Below are 7,321 nucleotides of genomic sequence, written 5' to 3' on the forward strand. Positions count from 1 at the left end.
CAGCCCCGTCAGAACCCTGCGGACGCGTTCCTGTGTCACCCGCCCCAGGTGACCCTGCCTTGGCAGTGCGGTTGGGCTGGGCGGGTCTCCAGAGGTCCCTTCCAACCCCAGCTGCCCCTGATTCCCCGTGTACCCATGGATTCCCTCCGGGAGCGCTCCAGGCTCTATCTCTGCTCTGGCCTCTTGCTTTGTCCGCCTCTTGCCCTCTGTGGTGCCTTCCCTCCCTTGGCCTCAGCCTTTCACCCATTATCACTCATCATCATCATCATCACTCATTAGCTGTGCAATTACTGCCTGCCAATCACACCAGTCCCGGCGCTGAGGTCTGGCTGAAACTGGGAATTCACTGTCACAACACGCTCACAGGCTCTCACATGTGGGGAGGATTCTTTTCCGAGGATCCTTTGCTCTGTTTCAGGCAGTTTTTATCTGGTGTGAGGGTTATCACGGCAAGGCAGAGCAGAGGTGTGACCCACACTCATATTTTCCCCATCACAGTCCTTTCAGGGGTAATAATCAGAAGTTCTTTCTGTGGACCTCCTGCTGTGCTTTTGCTCCGAGTTTATTTTTTTAGCCAGACCTGTGGGCGTTCTTTTTTTTTCCCCCTCTTCCCCCAAATCCTTCTAACTAACCATGACTTTAAGGTACAACTCCTCAATTGCCTTTCCTTATTTTCTTTTCTGCATGCTTGGAATCATGGAATCACTAAGGTTGGAAAAGCCCTCCAGGATCATCAAGTCTAACCCAGCACTGCCCTGTCCATCATTAAACCACGTCCCCAAGCGCCACTTCCACATGCCTTGTGAACACCTCCAGGGATGGGGACTCCACCACGCCCCTGGGCATCCCCTTCCAATCCCTGACCACCCTTTCCATGAAGAAATTTTCCCTGATATCCAATCTAAACCTCTCCTGTCACAACTGGAGGCCATCTCCTGTTGCTTGTTACCCGGGAGAAGACAGTGATCCCACCTGGCTCCAAATACACCACAGCAGGTTTTGTCTGCAGTCTCTCACCCAAACAGTTTCTCACCTTTGTTTGCTGCACATAATCTTTACTCATCTGCTGCCATCCTCCCTCTCCATCAGCGTTTTTGCCATCTGAAGACCATGCAGGCACTCACCCATTTATTTAGGCACTTTTATCCCTCCTGTAATGGGAAGCCCCTCTCTGAGCACATTTAGAAGCATTTACACCATTCAAAGCACCGCAGAGGTGTCTTATTTCTGCAAAAATGCTTTGACTGTTTCTTCTCTAAGCTTTTTTCCCCCTCAGGTGACAGCTATAAGTGTCCTACACCCAAGAATGTCACCTTTCTAAAGCCTTGTGACCAAGGCCTGGCCCTGCTCAGCCCCTTCTTCTCCATTCCAGATGATCCCTGGGATGCTTCCCTTTGTCTCCTGGGCTGAACAGCCCTGGAAGCAGCTGAACCAGCCGGCTCCACTTTGCTGAACATTCCTGTCTTGCCTGTGAGTGTGAAACAAGGCCTGTGCAACTGCAGAAAAATGTGTTTCTTTGGCCTTTCTCCCCCTGCGGTGCCTCTCTGGCAGGAGGGGAAGGTGGAGGAGAGGGGAGGGAGGGGGAATGTGCTCCTTTACTGCCAGCTTTTAAAACACCAAGAAAGAAAAGATGAAATCATCCCAGCAGCCTCACTGCGAGGCCTGGGTGAAGCCCCAACAAGCCCAACACCTGTGCTGGCTGAGCCACAGAGCTACGAGCAGAGGAGGGGCAGAGCTTTTGTTGTCTCCTTCTCTGTTTTTTTACCTCAAAATTCACCCCCGAGGGGAGCAGCAGGCTCTGCACACTCCTTACAGCCACGTTATAGGATCACAACCCACTGCTCCATCTCCCCTGCCCCACTTTTTGGGCAGGTTTGGGCCATTTGTGTCCCCTTCCCTGTTGCCCCAGGGCCACACAGAGCGTGTGAGAGCGGCAGGAGTGAGGCTGGGGGGGAACCTGTGAGCCAGCACAGGGGGAAGGAACAGGGAAATCTGAACGGGAGCTGCACTTGATCCTTTCCAAATCACAATATCCTGTGATTCTTCTGGGAAATCCATGGCCAGGGAGCCAGACTGGAGCAGGGAGCTGCTGCCAGAGTTATTTGTGATGGTGTAGAGCTCTATTGTCATCAAAAATACTTCTGGTAAGTATTAAACACTTCTAGTAAGTACTAAGCACTCTAAATAAGTACTGAGCCTTTTTAATACCTTTCCTGCCCTCTCAGGTGCCACTCACTGGTAGGATTGGTTTTTTTCCTGAAAATCACTCCATTTGATTACATTTTGCTATCCTTTAAAGCTTTCCCAAATCTGCCCACAGCTTTGGGCTTGGGTTGTGCCACTCACAGTCTGAACCAGATCATTCAGCCATGGTGCTTTTGTTCCCAAGGAGTCCCTGGGGAATTTCCCTGTCAAGGGATTTACTGTTTCCACCCGGTATCCAGAGCAATGCCACATGTTCTGGGCTTCTCCTGAAAACATGGAACCTGTCGTGTTTCTGTTTTAAACACTGGTTTAAATTATGTTTTAAATCTGCCTGCAGAAACTCCAGCCCAGGGGCTACTTTGTTGACTTTCTTACCCTACACCAACTCATATTTTCCCCATTTCCCCCCATTTTTTATTTAAAGCGAACACTTTCTGATTTACCAAGCATGGCTTAACGTCCACCTGCCACATACTGTGCAAAGTTTTTTATTTGCTTTGTCCCACTGTGCACCTGCTTAAATCAGCTTCTCCCAGTCCATTCTTGATCCTGCCGCATCTTTGTTGCCAAATTCTCTTTCAGCATTGACCTGCAGCTCCAGATTTCAGCTCTGGTTATATTCAGGCCTTGCCTCTGGTGTTGCCACCCCAAGGTTTTGGTGATTTTTTTGCTTTTCCATCGTTTCCCCAGCTTTGCCTTTATTTTAGGAAGCCTCCCCAGGCCACTGCTTTTCCTGAGACACCCTAGTTTGAAATAGCTCCTCGGTGCTGACGGGGCGGGTGCTGTCGTCACTGGGACAGCAGGAGCTCCAAGTTACGACTCTTTTTTGACACCCCTTCTGGCATTGCAGCAATTCTTTATTTTGCTCAAAGCAAGGCACGTGAAGTGACAGCTCCACTAAGCACCAAGAAGCTGGAGACCACCAAACCCCTCCCACAGCCACCCATTCTTACACCTCTGGCAGTGAGAATTTCCCTCACTTTGAGCCTGTTTCAGACCCAAACTGGTGAGCAGCTCGCAGGGGCTGCTCCCCTCACCTGGGCAGGTAACAGCCTGCTGTCACACCTCCCAGCTGGGTGCTTTGGCAGCCACAGGAGCTCACTCTTGGCTCCACAGCCACGAGCAGCCTGGCTGGGCTCTGGCCTGGCTGGCTCAGAGCAGTGCCCTGCCAGGGAGCCGTGCTGGGGAGAGACAAACCCTCGGGGCTGAGCGGGAATGGGAAGCTGTTTTGGTGCTGCTCCTGCTGGAAGCGGATGGCCAGCTCTGGAGCTGATCACCTGTTGCTCTGGGGAGTCTTGTCGATTGGTTTCCCTTTGAGATGTGTCAGCTGCAGCTCAGGCTCCTGCTCGGAACATCCACCCTGCAGTGCTGGAGGAGGCCTGGAGGGTCGGATGTGTTTCCCTAGAGGGCGGGTAAAACACTCCGCTCCTGTTCTGTGCAGGTGTGTGGAATGCCCTGTTTTTCTGCCCCCACTGTGTGAGAACACCCCAGCCAGGGCTGTGAGGCAGCAGAGCAGAGCTGTGTGCTGTGTCTGTCTCCATGAACCACAAGGCAGTGGTGTCACATCCCTGTGGAGCTCTGGGGGCTCAGTGCCCGCTCCATTCACAGACCACACTCCTGGTGAGGTTTGCTGTTTCCCTGCACTCACACGAGTGGGAAGTGCCTGGAGTGATGGATTTTTCACTTTATGCCATCTATAACAGTACAGAGCATTCACACCTGGTGCTATTTCAGAACAGCTCACTCTGCAGTACTGAAATGACCCATTTGCCTTCAGGGGTGAGACCTGAAGGTACCTGTGACATCTGCTGAGATGATCTTTGCAGTCCCTTCCAGCTGTCCTTCAAAAAGCTGTGATAAACCCCCTCTAACAGTGCTCTGCCCCACGTTCACTAATGGTCTGCACCTCAGGAGCCCAGTGGCAAGATCTGCTGTTAACCCTTGCAGAGGAGCTGCAAGGGGACACAAAAGAGCTTCACCATTCTCTCCACTCGCTCAGTAATCCAAAGATCTCCCAGCCAGCAGCATCCATTGCCTTCCCCACTCCCCTCTCCCATTTGCAACCACAGCACAACCATCCCTGCAGCTGGGCCAGCAACTTGGACCAATTCCCCTTTGGAAAGGACTGAATGGAGCGGGAGCTGGTTTTATTTCTGCTGCAGTTTCAGCACAATTCAGCAGCTGGAAACGAGGCAGAGAAGCTGGTGCCACATGACAAAGCTCTCCACAGTCAGCATCCCTTCAGCAGCACTCAAATAAGAGGAGTTTATTCAGCAAAGCACAGTTCCACAGTGGTCACCACAGGTGGCAAGTGGAGCCCCTTGGAAAATACGAGGGTAGGTAACTAAGTTTCCGTGGCTCTTGGGGTTTAGGCACGCTGCTGGAAGCCCAGTGGGTTAATCAATCTCTTGCTGTGGGTCCTTCGCCCGTCGCTGGCTCTCCTGTAGCAGCTCCTGGCAGGTTATCTGTGCACAGACAGCCAAGCAGGATCCTTTGGGCTGAAGGCTCCTCTTCCCCAGGCTCCATCCCGTGGCTGTTGCAGCTTGCACGTGGCCCCTGGGCACAGGGAGCCGCTGGAGCTTCTCTCAGCGAGCAGGGTCTTGTGCAAACTCCGGGTTGGCACCTCATGAAACGCCGGTGGTGAGCTAAGAGCTCCCAAGTGCTGACGCTGCTCGGCTGCAGATGCTGCTCAGCAGGGAGCAGCTTCCAGGCCAACACCTCCCAAAGAGCAGGAGGGCCGAGCTCTCCCTGCCAGCCCCACTGGGGAGGTGGGAGCTCGGAGCTCTCGCAGCTGTAACACCTCCCATGTCTTCACCCCCAGGTAGAGCCCAACATTCCTGACCCAACTCCAACCTCGCAGCATCTCCCCATGCCACGGAGGGACCACCAGCTCTCCTCAAGGTGGTTCAGTGTCTCAGCACCAGAGCTGTTGGATCTGAGGGCACAAAAGCATTTTGTGGGGGGCCTGATTCTGAGCTTGCTGCCCCCAAAGTTGAACCCTCTGGCAGCTGTGAAACAAGCCAGGCCTGCAGGCTGGGCTCACAGCTTCTCTGCTCTGCTTCTGACAAAGCACCCAGCTTCAGGTCCCCCTGCACAAACAACTCATGCTGGAATGACAACAATCAGAGCCATCCTTTGGCAATGAGATGCCACATCTGCAATTGGCTTTAAATGTTTTAGGGATGCTCAGCGAGTTAAGGGCCCTTTTTAGAGGCCCTGTATCTCCTTCATCAGTAAAAACAGTCTATAGGGTTGGAACCAAAAGCTCTGTGGGTTGCAGCAACGACTAGTTTTAAGTTACTACTGGCTTGAGCCTGCCTTGTGCACACTAAAAATCACCTCTATAGAGGAATCCCTTCTCCTGAGCCTCTCCTGCCATGTGGCTCTTTGGTTACCAGCTCCTGTACCAGGGAGGGCTGATCCAGGGAAAAAACACCCCAGGAGTTGGACTCGATGATCCTGATGGGTCCCTTCAACTCAGCACATTCTGTGATTCTGTGGCTCTATGAAGAGACTTTTCCACACACCAAGATCTGCTCCTGGACCCGAGGCTACTTCAGAAATCAAGGTACCACCCAAACACGTTGGCACAAGCAGACAGGGCGCGGTGTCTGCTGTCGGTGTCTTCCCTGACCTCGTTCTCAGCAATGGCTCATCCCTTTCTCAAGACACTTTCCTAGAGAGAAGCCAGCCTCAGGCAGACACCTGCACATGTGCTGTTTGGCTGCCTCAGATCTGAGGACAATGAACAGGGGTGTGAGCAACGCATCTGCCCCAGCCTCGGCAGCAGCGCTCCCAGCAGTGGGAACGGTTCTGATGCTGCTCTCCCCTCACAGGCCACATCCAGGAGCCTGCACACAAGATGTGCTTAAATAGAATCAAGACCAGGAGAAAAACAACCCAACCCGCTCCAAACCTGCAGTTCTTGGTGGAAATCTCTCCCCCCTGCTGAGGCTTTGCTGTAACGTTAGGTCAGAGCGTCCACAGCTCATCCCTCCTCGCTTACCCAAAATGAGGCAAACCACATTTCCATGGGAACCTTTTTAATTGGCAATTCCCTTTTCTATTTCATATACCTTACAGGTTTTTTTGTATTTTAATACCCTGCAGAGGAAGCAGATTATGAACATCTCCCAGGACCATGGGCTGCATCCCGAGGAGCCACAACCACCTGCAAACCTATGCTGATCTAGAAGGAAACTGGAAAGCACCCGCACCTTGGCACTGCTGCACATGGCCCGTGGCAAAGAGCACGAGGGGAGCAGAGGAAGGAGTCAGGAGTTCTGCTCCTTGCAGTGACAGCTGTGGGAAGCTCAAGGTGACACACCCTGAGGTGTGTCCCCAAGGGCTGGTGCAGGAGCTGCTCACAGCACCCCACGTGCAGCTTCAGAGAACCCAAAGCCTGCCATGGTGGAAACCCACCTTTGGGTAATCCTGAAAAACACCCTCCTGGCTTTTGCAGGACACTAAGAGGAAGTTCTCACCCCTGGAACATCTCACGTTAAAGGCTCCAGCAAGGAGCGGAGAGACTGTCCCACCTCACCTCCACCCACCTCTTGCCATTCCCATTCCCTCCATCCAGTGGTTTTCCAACGCTTTCAACCAGAAGGTTCAAGCTCCCCAGACAGATTTCCCTGCCCTGACACGCCTGGATTCACAGAGCTGTTCAGAGGCTCCACAGCAAGTTCTCCCTTTCCAATCCATGGCAGTGGACAGACAAACCCCAGCCCCTGCACGGCTCTGCTGTCTCACACTCACACTCCCAGGAATGGACAGGAATTCCATCAGGTGCCCACACCAACTCAGCAGATATTTGGCCTCCTTTACGTACAAACTCTCATCCATTTAATTCAACTATTTAACTGCTACAAACCACCACGTGCGGCTCAGAAAACGCCTTTTGGAAGAAGAGGAGCACCCAGAGACCTTCTGTGGAGGTTTAACAGACACACCCTAAGCCCCACTGGGTGGGGATGAGCCTGTTAGAGATCCTGAGGGCCCATCCAAACCTCTGTGCCCAGCTGAGAGGCTGCAGAGGACACTGGATGTGGTACACACACATACATGGATGTGAGAATATTTTTTTCTCCTTTTTTTTTTTTTTTTTAACAAAACA

Source organism: Myiozetetes cayanensis, unplaced genomic scaffold (assembly GCF_022539395.1).
Source record: "Myiozetetes cayanensis isolate MyiCay16 unplaced genomic scaffold, myiCay2020 scf28, whole genome shotgun sequence".
NCBI lineage: Eukaryota > Metazoa > Chordata > Aves > Passeriformes > Tyrannidae > Myiozetetes > Myiozetetes cayanensis.